We start from the raw sequence: 18,030 nt of genomic DNA on the forward strand, positions 1-18,030 counted from the left end.
AAATGAATTTTAAAAGTATTTTTTTAAAAAAAAGATACTTTTTAAAAGGGATGTGAGAAACAGGAGAGAGGAGGTCATGGCCTGTCTGTCCGTCCAGTTGCTAAACACACAGCAATGGGCTAAGAACTGGAAAGCAATCCCTGTAGTGGGTTGGCCTAATGCTACTTGTACTCTAATGTTAATTTGGGGTCCCCAAGACTGTTGCCCCAGAGACCAGAGAGTAACCCTGCCCCCAGTTAACCATGATTGGTGAATAAAGATGCCAAGAGCCATTAGCTGGGCAGAAGAGACATAGGTGGGGTTAAGGTTGGGCATGGAGGGTAGGCAGTCACCCAGCCATTGTGCTGCATAAGACGTATTTTAAAATATAAAGGCTGTGTGTCTCTCATTCAGGTATATAAATGGCCAAAGGCTGGTAGAAACCCCATGATGGGATTTTAAAATATTTTTTTTTACTACAAATCCTCTCTATACTTAGGACCCCAAAGATGGTGTGTGTACTGGCTATTTTTGTGTCAACTTGACACAGCTGGAGTTATCACAGAGAAAGGAGCTTCAGTTGAGGAAATGCCTCCATGAGATCCAACTGTAAGGCATTTTCTCAATTAGTGATCAAGGGGGAAAGGCCCCTTGTGGGTGGGACCATCCCTGGGCTGGCAGTCTTGGGTTCTATAAGAGAGTAGGCTGAGGAAGCCAGAGGAGGCAAGCCAGTAAAGAACATCCCTCCATGGCTTCTGCATCAGCTCCTGCTTTCTGACCTGCTTGAGTTCCAGTCCTGACTTCCTTTGGTGATGAACAGCAGTACGGAAGTGTAAGCCGAATAAACCCTTTCCTCCCCAACTTGCTTCTTGGTCATGATGTTTGTGCAGGAATAGGAACCCTGACTAAAACAGTGTGAGAGGTCAAGAAGCAAACCCCTGTGCTCTATCTACATCAAGGCCAAAGCTGGAACTCTGTCACTCTGATGCCAGAACCCCATGTCCCCTTACGTCCTCCTCTCCAGGTAGCTCCAAGTCAAAGGTGACCTCACACTTTCCCGTTGGCCGGTCACACCGCTGCTCTTTGAATCACCCTCGATTTAAGCATCAGCATGAAAGATTACAAGACTATCCAACCAGAGCACACGGACGGGTAACTATCTCTCTATATAAACATGAGCAAACAAACAAATAAACATGAATAAAAGTCTCCATAGGGGGTGTGACGTGTCTAGCTGCATGGCGTATGGACAGCCAAGTGGGCTGAAGGTTCCTTGGTCCTGCGGCTCAGGGGTCACCTTCCCTCCAGCGGACTTGGCTCTGGGCTGAGCCTCAGGCTTCTTGTCTGCAACTGCATCTGAGGGTCTGGCTGGAATCCAGGCCCTTCTGTACTTCCTCCCGTCAGGGTCAAGGCACCATTTCTACAGGCTTCCATCGTGGGAACCAAAGCATCTTTCTGGAGGAACCTACAGAACGGGGACACCAACTGTAGCCTAGGGATGTCCCCTAAGGCATGACTCTGCACCATCTTGATGAAGGTCACTCATGGAAGAAGGAAATACTCTAGAGTACGGATTTTCCCAGGAGGCATCTCTAAATCAGACAACAGCTGGGACCCGAGCATACCCAGTTCCTCCCTGCCGACACCCGCCATGCAGCCTGCGTGTGGGGAGCCAAGACCATCAGAAATACTACCCCAGGGAAATGAAGTCTACTCCAGCCAAGTGTCCTGCTTTGGGAGAGGCTCACAAAGCAACCTTTGTGAGCAGGCGGGTCTCATGACAGCCTTGTCCAAAGACTCCTGACAAACTCCAAAATACCTTGGTCCTTGCGGGCCAGAGATCTGCCAATCATCAGGGCCACTCCCACTTTCCTTCCCACACAATCAGTCATGCAAAGTCTTATTTTGCTTTTCTTTGCTTTTTTTTTTTTTTTTTAATTTATTTCAAAGCACGGTCCGGCCTGATAGGAACGCTGACTTCTGCAGCTCCTGGGGACTCCGTGGCTCGCTTCACTGGGGGCTGTGACTCTCTGAAACCCTGCTCACATCTCTGACCCTTGTTGCAGCCAGCCTTCCTGGGCATACACCCTGCCATCCCCACACAAAAGAAAAAGGCTTCTTTGGAGCCAGCAACCTAGAACTTTCGTCCTTCTGTACTGCCATCCTTATCGGATTTCTGTCCAGGGAGCAGATATTGAAGACATCTGAACATGGACTGCTCTAAAGCCTTATTTCTGCAAATCTGGCTCTCTGCCACACCCTGTCCTGCTGTGAACCCTGTGAACCAGGGACATGCTTCAAGGGCAAGGTGTGTCGAGGGGGGCAGAAGGGCACTGAAGAGCCCGCTGCTCAATCCAAGGGCCAAAGGATATATGCTATTTTGATACCCACACCACAGTGTAAACCGGGATGCCTGTCTTAACCAGATCACACCTGCTCGGGCAAATTGAAAAGGATCCTGAGGAAACACGGGAATGAGTGAGCGCTCGCTCGCTTGCACTCTGCTTCCAGGCTATGCACACTGCTCTCCAGTTAGCAGACCCAGTGTCCAGCAAAAGCGAGGTGAAGCAGGTGCAGAGGTGAATTGGGAACAATGTATGGGGCACAGGGAGTCAACAGTAGGCATCCCAGGCAGGTTCCCATCCTTTGTTCCCTGAGGCAGACAAGGGCTGGACAGTGAGCCTTCTTCCCTGCCCTTTCTAGCATCCTCTCCTTCTTAGTTCCAGATCCAGCCCACCTCTCTGCTCGTCCTGTCTTGCAGACAAGAACCTCCCCTCGGCTCTTCACGCTGCCCTTTGCTTAAGTCTGCTATGGCAAGCCTACAACTCAGGAGCACAGGAAATGGGAAGAACACAGTGGAGAGCTAACCCAAACACACCGCTCCCACAGAGACGGTTTTCCCAGATCTCTTCTAGAGCCTCTCAGCTGGCCTTGGCTACTGTTCATTGCCCAAATGCTATCCCCCTAAATCCAAACAGGGTGTGTTTGTACAGGCAAAAATATATATTAAAAAATCCTTTCATTTCCCTTTGATGGGAGCTGTATATATTTGTCATGTATGGTTAGCTAATAACCTTTTGAAAAATAACCCCAGGCTTCCTCCCCAGTGAGATAGCTGGGGACCTAGAATTCTCATGGCCTACCCCGACATTCCAATCTCCCCCCCAGAGACACCCCACACAACAGGACATGGCTGCCACCGGCCTGACACCAGGAAGTGCCTGGCCCTGCCGTGACTGGATAAGCATCCAATGGTGTTTGGTTGGGCATGGAATGCTGGGCCCATAGCTTCTCACTCAATCTTTCCACAACTGGGATAAAGAGATTGCTCTAACTGGCAGAACCACTTCTGGACTATATTAATTTGAGAAGCACAGATCTGGTGGACCACGTGGAGAAGGATGGTGGAGCGCATTTTGCCCCTTACAGTCATGCCTGCTGGTCATTTCTGAACTGAAACAGGCAGGGGATGGACGGTTTCTAGAGAGCCACCTCTGTCATTGTCCTCACCCCAGACACCCTGTCTCTCCCTACCACACAGGCTCATCACTGTTCTTGTCTGACACACGATTTCTCAGTCTCACCTAACTGCACAGTGCTCTTTGGTGGTTCCATAGTCAAACTGTCACCATTTTCTGATCAGAGCTGGAAATCCTCACAAAAGGAACGCTCATTGCGAGTCCTTCCAAATCCCAGAGCAGAGACACTGGCCCAGGGTCTGCACTGAGAGACAGCCAAGTCTTAGGTAGACACACACTGAGTCTACCTAACCTGCAGGGGAGGGTGGGATGAATCACCAGCAGGAATTGCTTCTGTGTGGGCAGCAAGGGGCCCTTCCTGGATCTTTGGGTTCGAAGGCCGGCCATTTCAAGGCATGTGAGAGCCCAGGATGCCCACACTTGAAACAGTCCCATCCCCGTAATACTGCTAACAGGCGGCACGCACCATCTGTCACGGAATCTTCTTATACCTCTCTCTGTCTTGCTTGATCTTCTGTTAACATGACACAAGCTAGAGTCTTCTGGGAAGAGGAGCCTCAACTGAGAGAATGACTGCATCCATTAGGCTGGCCTGTAGGGGGCGCTGCCTTGATTAATGAAAACTATAAAAGAACCCACCTCTACGTAGGCGATGATGTCACTCCTGGGCAAGTGGTCTTGGGATGTCAGACAAAGTAACTGAGCAAGCTGGTGAGTAGTGTTCCTTCACAGTCTGTTTCTACTCCTGCCTCCAGGTTCCTGCCTGAACTCCTGCCCTGCCTTCACTTCCAGGCGGACTATAATTAAGCTGATATAAACCCTTGCTCCCCCAAGTTGCTTTTTGGTCCTGGTCTTTATCAGAGCAGTAGAAACCATATAAAGACACCCCCCTGGTCACATATGAATACTTTCACCTGGCTGTGACCCATCAGGACACACCACCTCTTTTCATCCTCTGAAAGGGGTGAGTGTTCTTAGCACGGCTGTAGACTTGCTGGCATAATGCGTTGTCAGCCATAATGCCTCTGGAGGCAAATGAAGGCTTTGCATATTTCCAAGTGACCACATCACGTGAGATGACTATAAACAACCCCTAGGTCCTGGCAAGAGGGACCATAAACCAACCTGGTTTCTCTCAAAACAATCAATGATTGGACACCCCCACCACCACCACCAAAGCCCAAAGCCAACACACAGGACAAAATTTACAAACTACCCAGGGGGAACAGGGCAAGCTAAGTCTTGATAATCTGCCGCCCAACAAAACCACGGCCACCACCCAGGGCCATTCATCTCAGCTGCAGAGGTGACCACACGTCCCAGACTGGAGGTGCGGGGTGTGAATGACATCTGCTTTACCGATGATTGGTTTTTGGCTTTATAAATGACCATTTTCTATGTCTTTAAAGGAATCCTGGTGACAAGCATAGGAATTAATGAATTTGTGAGACACAGCCAGGTGTGGTGGCACACACCTTTAGTCCTGGCATTCAGAAGGCAGAGGCTGGTGGATCTCTGAGTTCGAGGCCAGCCTGATCTAAAAGAGTTAGCTCCAGGACAGCCCAGTCTACACAGAGAAACCCTGTCTTGAAAAATAAAATAAGGGAGGGGGAGGGAGAGGGGGAGGGAGAGGAGGAGGGAGAGAAGGAGGGAGAGGGAGAGGGGAGGGAAGGGGAAGGGGGAGGGGGAAGGAGGGAGAAAGGCATAAGACAGCCATTGTGGTACATAACTTTAATCCTAGCTCATAAGAGGCAGAGACAGGTGGACCTCTGTGAGTTCAAGGGCAGACTGATCTACAAAGTGAGTTCTAACCCACCCTGCTTTATTGTTTTCTTTTGTTTGTTTTAATCATGTGGTGCCAGAGGGATGGCTCTGTAGTTAAGAACACATACCATTCTTGCCCCCGAAGGACCAGGGTTCAGTTTCCAGCACCCAGGCCAGGCAGCTGCAGCTCACAACCACCTGCAGCCTGATGCCCTCTACTGGCTTCTGAGGGTAATGCACTCACATCCACGTACCCACCCACACAGGCACATTTAAAAGGATGAAATTAAACTTAAGAAAAAAAAAAAAGAAAAATCATATAATACCTTCCGTTTGACAGTACCCCATCCCTACTGTGATCCCCCCATTCCTTTTCTATGAGGAGGTAAAAGAAAACCATTTTAATGAGGGGATCCCATCTACTGGGGACACTGCACAGTGAGCAGCAAAACCCCTGGGGAGGCGCAGAGGGCCGTGATGTGGCTCTGGGAGCTGCCTTTCTCACATTCAGTTCCCCTCTGCCACATCCTGCACCAGCCAGACAGCTTTGAACTCGATAACAGGCAAACACAGCCAAGGTTTAGTCTGCCGCACCGGAGTCAAATCCTTCCTCTTGGCAGGGTTTCAACACCCCTGGGGAGGTAGTGGTGGGTGGGACCCATGTTTGAACACCCCTTCCCTCGCCACCCTTCCTGAGACCTTAAAACTCAAGCATACGAAAACTGAAAGGCGATCTAATCATTCAAGCATACTCCAGATATTCTAAGTGGCACCCTGGCTTAAGGCCCTCTGAGCAGGGGGCCTTGGCACTCGGTAGCCCATGCCAGCTCTGACAGTGCCGAGTCCACCACTCTAATCCCTCTCCAAGTTTGGTTCATCTTCCCCGTGCCTGTTCTTAATGAGAAAGCTGACATCCGCCTCTGCAGTGGAGAATTTCCTGGTGAAGAGGGAGCAAGCCTCGGCCCATCTCTTCCATTCAGTCTTCTGCAAACTTCTCTATGCATGATAACCCACCCCTAGGCTTTTATCAGCAAAGCAAGAACACATATATGCGGCATCTGGGAATGGGATTCCTGGAGATCAAAGTTTTAACTCTGTATACTCTCTCAACAACCGAGGACGGCTTGTCTTTATTGAGCCTCCCCCAGCCAGACCCTACACTTTGGATTTGTGACTTCAAAGGTAGAAACCAAGGCAGAGTTGTAGCTGGTCAGGCCACACAGATTTCCGGCAATGAGGAGGGCCGCTTGCCCCTCAGCTAAATGGGCCCTCCTTCAGTGACTAAGTTCTTGCATCTCCTATATATTTCTGTCGCCTCCTGCCCTTCAGGCCCTTAGCTATCATTTTGGTTACGCTGCCAGGAGCCCCACCTCTGCAGAAGTTCTGTCCCATCTGCACATCAGCTGAGAATAGATAACCACCCGGAATAGAAATGACTGCACAGCCCAGGCTAGGAGCCTCCAGTCAGTGAGGGTAAGGCAAGCAAGCCTCCAGTTCAGGGAAAAGGTCTCCTTTGAAGCCTTGACTCTGTACCAGTGAGCTTTTCACAACAGAGCTCCTGCAATCATCCAGGATCCAGCACCTTCTAGGGGGCTTGCTCCTCCAAGTATTAGTAAAAACTGGTTAGAAATGCAACCTTGCAGACCCACCCAGGACCTCCGGAATGGGATGATGTTCACAAGGTCCCCAGGGAAGGGTTTGTGTGTTCACACAGATGCCTGCACGGCTAAAGATACTCAGAACAGGACTTCCCAGATATAAAAGGTTCAAGCACTTTATGCAAAATTCTTAGTTCATGTTTGTAGACTTCTTCCCTTTTTATTGCTGGCCCCCGTTGGCACAGTGAGCCATCCAATTGCTCTGTATGACCCTGTTCGTATTCTTTTTAGATAGAGGAAAATCAGCAGAAATACTGAAGGAGTGAACCATGTGGTCTTGATGGTGGAAACGCTTCCGTGATGTTCCTTACACTTCTATAAAGTCTGTCTTGTCCCTGGGCACTCATGTTCACTAGCACACTGCTGTACCTGTAGGCATAGGCTCTTCCTGGGGACTTGAGCCAGCAAGGATGAAACTGTCCATGTGCTGTAGGCAAGGGTTCATGACATACCCACAGCAAAGTCACATAGACTCTGCTAGAAGGGACATACTAAAATGCTGGACCCTGGGTCTGTACTCCTCCAATGCGGCTGTGCAGAGGATCTGTCCACCACTGTTCAGTTCCCAGGGCTTCTCAGAATAAAATGCCACTTCCTCGTCATCTCTGGACACCTGGCTGGATAAAGGAGGCTCACAGAAGTCTGAAGACCCTCCCCGAACACTCTCACTAACTCAGAGGCTGCTCAGAGTAACTCTAGAAGTCTTCCCGGAAGACATTCACTACAGGACAGAAAGGGACAAATGTCGGAGCTTGGAAAGGGAATTGTATGGAGTGTTGCTCCCCCTAACACCGTCCCCTACATAAATCATCCGGAAAAGGCAAGGCACTACACTTTGCTGGCTAGAACAAACCCAAAAAAAGCCGTTAGCAATTAGGCATGAAGCCACTACAGACAAATTAGACACGGACTTTGTAAAATTCCGATTTCATCAAATTCTGCTGCCAATGAGGCATCCTTTCCTTCCAGCTCAACACAATTATTCAAAGGATCCACCAGGTCTCTTGCTTAGGACCTCTCAAGATGGCCCTTTAGGGGGAAAGTAAAAAAGAAGTGTCTGCTAGCAAAAGTTTATTCAACAAAACCAAACACGATGCTAAGACTTTGAGGTCATGGCTAGTGAGATGGCTCAGGGGATGAAGGTGCTTGCTGCCAAGCCTGCTGACCTGAGTTCGAGGCTCAGTACCCACATAGCAGGAGAGAACCAACTCCAGAAAGTTTTCTTCTGACCTCCACAGGAATGTTGTATGTGAGTGCCTTCCTACACACTAAATAAATGTTTTAAAAAAATGAGTGTGTATTTTAATATGAGGTAATAAATATATGGAAAAGTGTTCTAATTTATATATTATCCCATATGTGTGTGTGTGTATAGAGAGAGAGAGAGAACCATGTAAACACACACACAACAACAACAAAACAACAACAACAACAAATCCCTGACTTTCTTTTCAAGGCCCACAGTGTTGGCAATACTTAGAACTTCTACACACCGCCCTTAGGACACTGTAAATAAACTACATTGAATTCCTACCAAAACGACATTTCTTGAGAAACATGTTTCTGTTTTAAGCCTCCAATGAACAAGGACAGATAATTGTACATTGTTTCATTAAGCTGGGCTGTCCTGTCTATGTCTACTAGCCTGTGTGCCTTCTTAGAGACAACAGATTCCACCAGTTAGGATTATTTTAAGAATGGTGTATGCAGACAAGGTATTTATTTGCTAAGTAAGGTGCAAGGAAAACTTTAACCCTTTAAGCAAAACCCTAGAATTCAGGGCATGGCTGCCGCTGCTAATGTTAGTTAGCAGTTTGTTTGGTTTTTTTTTCCTGTATTCCGATTTCAAGCCATCAGACTCCACAACTTCAAATTTATCTTTCTGTGAGCAACTTTTCCCAGTTCCTCCCACAGTCCTTAACTCTGAAAGACAAGGTCTCTAACCTTTTAGATGGGCTCTTCCTCAAATCCCACTGAAGGAAATGAACCCAAGAACAACTCGAAGCACTGAAGTGAATAAATACACATCCATTTCTAGGAAACACACACCCATAGTGCGCCCCGTGGGTAGAGCTGAAGAAAAGTCCACAGACTTTATACCAATCTATGAGTCAGTGTGTCCCTGTGTGGACTTGGTCCCAAGTAAATTTAGTTCTTACTTCAATTTGTAGTCAAAGAAGCTTAAAGACTCTGTCCAGTGAATGGGTACTATCAGACCAGAGAAAAATTCTCTGAGACCAGCCTTCGAGAAGGTCACACCCACTGCAGACCTGCACCATCAGGCAAAGGGATAGAGTGGCTAACAGGATGAAGGGGATGGCACTGGGCGCCTTCCCTGACCAAGGGACATACACCTCAGAGCCAGCAGATGCTGCAGGTAGACAAAGGTCCCTCTCAGAAAACTATTCACTCGGAACGTGGCCAGAGGATCTTGCTAGAACCGGTGCTCAGAGGTGACAAATGGAGGGCAGGTCAAGTTCTCCACTGAGGTGGGGAGTTGCTAGGAGAACCCAGCTGCTGCTTGACCCTTTCTGACAACAATGAGCAAATCTAGCAAAAACTCAAACATCCTGTGACACTAACTGGGAAAGCTGAACCACCCACACCTGTGTGGTCTGCACCCAGGAACCAAACACAGGGTGTGTGTGCAGCGAAGAACAAAACAGACCCCATTCTGAGAGGCCAGGGCAGGATCACTGAGAAATTAAAATTAATTTATGGCTGCGCCCACCTGCCAGAGCATTACTGTTCACCTCAGAGACATGATTCCTTTAAACATATTTTACCAATTACATAAACATTCAGTAAGTATTTGTTGAACAGTATTTTAGGATCTATAAGCAGCAATCAGAACAGTGTTTATTTATATTGCTATTGAGAGCCTAGAGCCTCTCACATGCTAATGAGCACACGTCCTAACCACTGGGATCCACTCCCACCCAGATCCTAAAATCTAATTTTAGCATCTTTTTTCTTTTTCTGTGCAATATATCCAGATTTTTTTCACCTTTAATGTTAAACATTTCCCCTAATATCAAATATTCTTGGAAAACACCATTTCTAGTGGCTAAGTAATAGTCTAACTTGAAACTATTGTAATTTATCAGTAGACATTGTCAGGAACATGCTAGAGACACAGTCCAATATATTAGTAGACCTAGACCCAGGATCCTAAGGAAAAAGGGAAAATGGAGTCTTACCAACCTGAGAGATCCACAACGAGCCCTTCCACGGTGACAGTCACACACGCAGGATGGCGCCCAGGTCTAATTTGTGAATCTACCTTTATAAGCCCCACTCCCTCTTTGATCGAAGGGAACATTGTCCGCACAGAACAATACGTTTTTGGTTGCAATTTCCCTTCTTTTCAGGAAAGGAAATGTTTGCGCTTCAAAGGGCTTCTTTGAAGAGTGGCCCTCTGGTGCTGGCCCGGCCAGGTTAGAGTTACTGGGCTCAGCAGGGTACCCCGACTCTGGGCGGCTGCCCACTAGAGTCACTGTCAAGGCCAGCTCCTTCAAGGAGAGGGTCTGGGGCTGGAGAAGAACAAACAAACACATGGAAAAATACTAGAAGCTTTTGATCATGACCTTCAGAGGTCGATTCACACACAGCTGTGGGCTTACATCTGGGGAAACTGAGGTACAAATTTCAGACAATGGGGAAAAAAAAAAGCATTATTCCCGAATCCTCCTTCTAGGTCAGGACACCGGGATGCTCACCCAGCACGAATCAACAGTAAGACTCGCACTTCAGGATGGCCGAACGTTTTGAAACTGTTTGCCAACTGAGTCTGCGTAGCAGTCATCAGCCTTTGGAACTTCAGTTTAGAACTGTGTCTATTACTGCTTGGGGGATGGGGGTGGGGGACATCTAAAAGATGCAAGGGGGTCACTCAAAGGCAACCCTAAATGCCGTATGAAACAGCCAAGATATATAACCAGCAAAAGGCCAAGGCCATGGCCCCCAGCCAAGCGGCATGCGGCATCCTTAACTCTTGCTAGCTCTAGAAAGCAAGGGTTTCTTCAGTGCTGAAGAGAGAGGGCTGGCAACACCACAGGTCTCAGATACGTTCTAGACACTCATTAGACATCCCCTGCCCCGAGGATACATACGGATGACACATGCACCATCAAAGGTGGTGAAGGCTGCCCACACAGGTGGGCAGCCACCCAAGGGGTGGGCGAAGTCATAAAAGATAGCCTGAAGACTGGACCACACGTGACTTCTTCGTGTGAGGATGCTGGGAAACAGGTCTGGGTGGTCAGGTGAGCCAGGGCTAAAGAGCCTCTCAGAGGTCCCTTCTTGGTGTGACTGCCAAGCCTTTGCGTGGGAATTGCCACCTGGCTCACTTTACTGCAGAGGAACATTCGTACTTAGAGAAACATGTTTTAAAAGGGCCTAGAGGTAGTGCATTCAATAGGAGCTTTTACCTTGAGCTCTCCAGAAGGGTTTTAGACAGCTCTAGGGGATGCTGTGTAGAAAATCCAGAGCTGCATGTGGTCTCTAGGCTAGGTAATAACAGGTCTGCAGTAATGCCATCCTGATTTGGGTATTATACCGTTAGGCTGAGGTGTGACTCCTTAACAGAGTGCTGACATAGTCTGCCTGAGACCCTTAGCTCAACCCCAGAAAAAAAAAAAAAAAAAAAGTCAAAATCAAACAAACCTGAAACAAAGATAGCAAGCCAAGGGTGCAGAGGAGGCCATATTTGTTGTGGGAACTACATTTGAATAACAAGGAGTAAATGTACCTATGGGCACCTCAGAGGGCTGAGCAGGGATGGAGGAAAGAAGTCAAGGAAACCCAACCCACCAGAGGGCTGAAGCAAAGACAGCCTAGGCACTCCCGCAACTCTTACAACATTAAATTTCAAGTGTTCCTCAAAAAAACCTGAAAGAAACATGGAGAAATGTGGGGACCACATCTTTCTGACTCTCCTGACTAGTGGTTCTTCCCAGAAGCCCCAAGGGTACCCAGTTTCCCTGGCTCCATCCCTCCCAGGAAGGACGTGTATGCTGTGACCCTAAGAGTTGCTCGCTCGGAGGGTCAAGAAGGTTTCTGCAAGCCCTGGCCACCAGCTCCTGTTCCAGGCTTTCTGGGGGCATCAAAGGCCTCAAAGGAAGGGGACACTTCCCATGTCACCACATGATAGAAGGCAGTAAAGGAAGGCCAGGAGCAGGGGTGGGGTCAGGATCACAGTTGTCACTGGCCTCTGATCCCAGGAACCCCCTGCAGAGACACGATGTGGGACAGAGCACACATGTACCCCTGGGTCTGGGGCAGGTGTCCATACAGACACTGGTGACATGAAAGAATGCTCAGCTACTAACGTAGGAAGCGTATGGCCCAGTCTCTGCCACTCATGTCAACTCTAGGGCCCCCCAGCCCCTGCATAGCTGCCTCGGAAACCCCAGCTCCAGCTGTGCCAGGAAGACTGCAGTCCCAGGCTGGCAAGAAACTGGAGCAGGTCAAGGCAGGAAGTGTGCAGCTTGGTGGTGGGATGGCCCCCTGAACACTACTCCATGTACTTCAAAACAAAAGGTCCTGGGCTGGAGAGATGGCTCAGAGGTTAAGGACACTCACTGACTGCTCTTCCAGAGGTCCTGAGTTCAATTCCCAGCAACCACATGGTGGCTCACAACCATCTGCAATGGGATCTGGTGCCCTCTACTGATGTGCAGACATACATGCAGACAGAACATGGTTTGAGACCAGCCTGGTCTATAGCATGAGTTCCAGGACAGCCAGGGTTACACAGAGAAACCCTGTCTGGGGGGGGGGGGGGGCAGTGGAGGTTGGGGTGTCCATGTTCTAGAAGGAGGATGCCTACACCTTGACCTGGTTTATTAGTCAGGGTTCTCTGGAGTCACAGAACTTATGGAATGTCTCCATATATTAAGGGAAGTTATTGGAATGACTTACAGTCTGTAGTCCAACTAACCCAACAATGGGCAGCTGTGAATAGAAAATCCAAGAATCTAGAAGTTGATCAGACTCACGAGGCTGGGTGTGTCGGCTGGGCTTCTGGATAAGCTGGGATCCTGAAGAAGTGGGTTCCAACAGACGTGCTGGCAAGTAAGCGCAAGCAGGCAAAGACTGAATCTTCCTTCTTCCACTGTCCTTACGAAGGCCTCCAGCAGCAGTTGTGGCCCAGATTAAAGGCGTGTACCGCTGTGTTTGAACGTAAGCTTGACTTGAAACTTGCTCTGAACCCAGGCTGGCCTTGAACTCAAGAGATCTGCCTGCCTCTGTCTCCTGATATTAAAAGTGAGCACCGCCTTTGCTTGGGTCTAAGCTTTTCATGACCACTATGCCTCAAAACCCACAAAGGATCAAAAGCGTGCGTTACTCCGTGTCAAGTTCCAGGTCAGAAGCTGTTGTCTTCCAGATGCAAGATCTAGATCACAGGTGTGCCCTCCATTTCTGGATTGTAGTTCATTCCAGATGTAGTCAAGTTGACAACCAGGAATAGCCATCACACCTGGGGTCTCGTGCTGCTGGCTCAAGGTCCAGAGAACCCTAAGGCCTTAGGATTCTACTTCAGAGGGTCCCTAACCCACAGGGCAACCTCAACACCAGACTAACACCTGGAGGAGAAAGTGACCCCAGCTTTGGGTTGGCCTGCACAAACCCCAGAACAGGTAGCTTCAATGGCCCCAAGAGAGCCCATCAGAACAAGCCTGTCCTTTGGTGGTGAAGGTATCCAAACATTTACTCGGAGAAATTCTCAGTGGTTAAGAACACTTAAGGAGGGCCTGATGATGGTTTCCAGTATCCACATGGGGGCTCACAGCTAACTGTAACTCCAGCTCCAAGGGATCAGACACCCTCTTCTGGTCGCTGGGGGGGCAATGAACATATATGGTGCACATACAGAGAAAGAGATATACATACATACATACACATATGTAAAAATTTTAAATAAACATGAAGCCAGGCATGGTGGTGCACACCTTGAATCTCAGTACCCGGGAGGCAGAGGCAGGTAAATCTCTGTGAATTCCAGGCAAGCCTGGCCTAGATAGTGAGTCCCAGCCAGGGAAGCTAAGAGCTAAACACTGAGACAGTGTCTCTAAATAAATGAAATTTTTTGAAAGGTTATTTGCAGTGACAGGCATGGTAGTGTGTACATATAACCCCAGCATTCTGGAGGCTGAGCCAGCAGGATCTCATGTTTGGTCTATACAGCAAGACTTTGAATGAATGAATGAATGAATGAGTGAGTGAGAATATACTAGCCATTTTATTTTGTGTCTGCCAAAATCTTTTTCTCCCGGGACTGGAAAGATGGCTCAGCATTTAAGAGAGACTATTGTTCCTCCAGAGGACCCAAGTTTATAAGCAGCACCCATAGCAGACGTCAACAACCGCTTGTAACCCAAGCTCCGAGGGATTCAACACTCTCTGGCTTCTAGGGGTACACATCCACATAAATAAAAGTAAACCTTTAGACTAGATATAAATGAATAGTGTGAATGTCCCTCTTCCACCCAACAGGCTTCTTGACCAGCCTACCCATTTCCCTCAGTACAGCATCTTGCTCTCTCCTCACACAGAAACTCTAGCCAATCTAACTGGATGGATTGTTAAAATGTATCCAGGCAGTGGGCCAGGGGACACAGTCCCTAGCATATGCTTAGCATGTTGGAGGCCCTGGTATTAATCCCAAGCACACACACGCATCTCAAATACCCACTCCCTATGTCCCCAGCCCCACCCAACCCCCAAGGGGCCAACTATGAAGAAAACACTAGGGCAGTGGTTCCCCAACCCTTTGGGGAGTGAACAACCCTTTCACAGGGGTCCCATATCAGATACCCTGCATATCAGATATTTACATTATGATTCATAACAGTGGCAAATTTACACTTGTGAAGTAGTAACAAAATCATTTTATGGTTGGCGGTCCCCACAGCAAGAGGAGCTATATTAAAGGGTCGCAGCACTAGAAAGGTTGAGAGCCACCGCTCAAAGGTCTTATCTATAGGTCCTGCCTGGAGTGATGACTAAGAGCCAGATGAAATACCAAGACATTTCAGGAGATGCCTGTAGGTAACACAGCACAGATATCCAGACAGCACCAGGTTACCGGATATTTCTTCCCCTAACCATGTCTTCCTTCTTCATACTCCCCCCCTAGGATTAGTAAATACCTCTAACTCTGGAGAAAGGCATAATTTCCTGAGCATAATGCGACCATGTATGTAGTTACTTATTTTTGCCGGGCGGGTCTAATGAAAAGAACGCAGGCTTAAACAGCAATAAATGCATTTAATTACATCCAAAAAAAAAAAAAAAAAAACCGTGACCTGGGGCCTGTGAAAAAATAACCCAGCCTGTCAGGTGCCCACTGTGCAAATCTGCAGCTGAGTGTGCGGGAGACCCTGGGTACGCTCTCCAGCTCTGCATGAACTGGGATCCGCGCACATGCCTGTAATCCCTGGGACGCAGTGGGAGGCCAAAGGATCAAGGTCATCTTTGGCAAAGTAGCAAGTTTGAGGCCATTCTGGCCAGCGTGAAGCAGGGGTTGTGGGTGGAGCACAGGGTGAGGTGGGGGTGGGAAGAAACTAATCTACCAAATATAATAATGGCCATGTGTCTTAGAAGAGAAATCCCGAAGGGAGCCAGCTTGTCTTCATACCTTTAAAAAATAATAATAATCTAAAACCTGTAATTATGGGCCAAGAAAGAGCCCCGGGGCTGTGAGATTCAGCCCTAGCCACTGGGGTATCTCTTATCTCTACTTAACTAGTTCCTTTTGTTTATTCACCCCCACCCTCCCTTATATACCCTCTAAATTTCACCCTTAAGTAAAACATGATCTCAAAACGCTAAACTTTTCAGAGCTGTTTCAATTCATGGGGTGACTCTCCCCCTCTAAATGTCTATTCTGACCCCGTGACTCACGCCCTTTTGTTTTAGTGGCAGAAGGGTGTGCTCGAGTCAAAATAATAATTTCCATTGAGACCAACTAAAAATACCAGGGGGGATGACTGTAACGAGGTTTCCTATTATCTCAACCACACACGAAGGGCAAGAAATGTTATAAAAATCCCAATTACCAGCTGACTCCATCACAGCTAAGACAGTCAACCAAAAGATAACGCAGAAGATAACGCTCGGGGTTCTAGTGAAAGTTTACTTACCTTTTGAAGAAATACACCTATGGTTGAAACCCTGTCCTCCTGCACGTGAGAGTATAACTGTGGGTGCTGGGAAATGTAGTTTTTTAGTTTGTTTTGTTTTCCTGACAGCACATGTCTGCCTATCCCAGCACATGTCTGGCTATCTTATCTTAACACATAAGTCCACACAGCAGTGGGCTGGAGCGAGCGACACTGGACTGCTCTGCGGACACCCTTGGCTGGTGACCTGATCGTGCCCAGGAAGTCTTCCACAAGACAGAGAGAAACACACGGAGCACAGGTTGTCTACGGAGCCGGAAGAACTTCCTCCCACTCCACACCATCTGGAAGAACAGTCTGTGCAGGCCGAATCGGGTCACAAGGAAAACCCACCCAAGAGGGAGTCCCTCCAAAGGGACCTCTGGAGACTATGAGGCGACCCGGAGGACGGGAATCTCAGGTCTCCGGTCATGCCGGTGAAACCTGACAGAGTCCATCCTGCGCGCGGCTCGGCTGACGACACTGCCCGGGACCGCGTGGCGGGGCGGGGTGCCGCGCACCGCGCCATGTAAGGGAAGGTCTCCCAGACAGCCGTGACTCCGGATGCCACCCGGGGCTGCCTGCGTAGACGAGTCCCCGCGCCCACGTGGAGCCTACACACGGCCACGCGTGGCGGGCGTCACTCGGGTCGCCCGTGTTCACTCCCTCCCGCTGTTGCATCATGCACCACGCCGCGCCTGCAAAGGACCAAGATGGACTCGGAGGAGGCGACCGGAGCACTGGTGCCCGCCCCACGCACCCATCCCCCGGAGATGGAGAGGATAAGAAGAACCCTCGCCCTGCCTGAGCCGCCACCCGAGGCCACACACACAGACACACACGCACACCGAGGTGACTCAGGCTTTCAGAGCTTCCTGGGCAATCACAAGGATCGCGTACTCACGGAGGAGGCTGCAAGATGTTGAGCTGTGTGGAGACCGCGGGTAGAAAGCCGCTCACACCTGCTAGCCGAGGGGATGGCGCACGCGGGCGGAATCCGAGCCGGTTTCATCAGCCGCGCGCCGCCCTCCGCGGGCCCCACGGCCACGGCCAGTGCTGCGCGTCAGCTTCCCGGGCACCAATGACAGCGCCGCGCGGCCGCGCCCCTGTGGGCGGGGACACCCGAGACCGGGCTTCCCCGCCGGTTTGGGCGCCTCCCGCGCGCGCCCTTGGTCCTCCGCAGCCGCAACTGAGCTTGAGTCAGAGCTGATGACACAGGCTGAGGGGTGCGAGCCCCCTCCTGGGGAACCACGGACAGCTGACAACCAGGTTTCTTGCTCCAAACTGGATGTAAGACACACTTTAAAGACTTTTTTTTTTTTTTTTTTTTTGGACTTAGTTGTAAATCTTCTTTTGACATTGGACTACTTTACTTTACGGCTGAGCCCTAGCTAATGCCTTAGCCTCCGCCTTGGTCAGGAAGGGCCCCAGAACCTGCAAGCCTCCCTTTGATACAAGGTACTTCCTCCACATGGCCAACAGGACAGTTCAGGCAGTTCACACCCGAGGGACTCTCCCCAAGTTTAGGACCCAAATCTAGTCTTCAGGGTTCCTTCTGATGTCTGCTCCAAAATCAAGAACTACAATCTATAGGGCTGAGGGATGGCTCAACGGTTAACACTGACAACCCTTTCAGAGGACCCAGTTCTGATTCCCCACATGGGGGCTCATAACTAATTTGTAAGTCTTGAATGTGATGCACAGACATACACAGGTAAACCACAAATATGCATAAGATAAAAGTTTTTATAAAGAATTATATCGAAGCCGGGTAGTGGTGGCACACACCTTTAGTCCCAGCACTTGGGAGGCAGAGGCAGGTGGATTTCTGAGTTTGAGGCCAGCCTGGTCTACAGAGTGAGTTCCAGTACAGCCAGGGCTATACAGAGAAACCCTGTTTTTGATTTTTTTGTTTGTTTGTTTGTTTTGGTTTGGTTTGGTTTGGTTTTTTTTGAGTTGTTTTTTTTTTTTTTTTGCTTTTTTTTT

General features: G+C 49.0%; 1 protein-coding gene across 1 annotated transcript in view; it reads right to left on the reverse strand.

Annotated features, from left to right (window-relative positions):
* The window catches only part of Slc7a1 (solute carrier family 7 member 1), a 72,903-nt gene extending 55,810 nt beyond the window's left edge, over positions 1-17,093 (reverse strand). The window contains exon 1 of the mRNA XM_021162329.3: positions 16,949-17,093. The gene's annotated coding sequence lies outside the window, so the exon portion shown is untranslated. The remainder of the gene's footprint in view (positions 1-16,948) is intronic.
* Between the last annotated feature and the right edge of the window lie 937 nt (positions 17,094-18,030).

The sequence above is a fragment of the Mus caroli genome, unplaced genomic scaffold, assembly GCF_978045245.1.
Source record: "Mus caroli unplaced genomic scaffold, Mus_caroli_1 scaffold_4, whole genome shotgun sequence".
Classification (NCBI taxonomy): Eukaryota; Metazoa; Chordata; class Mammalia; order Rodentia; family Muridae; genus Mus; species Mus caroli.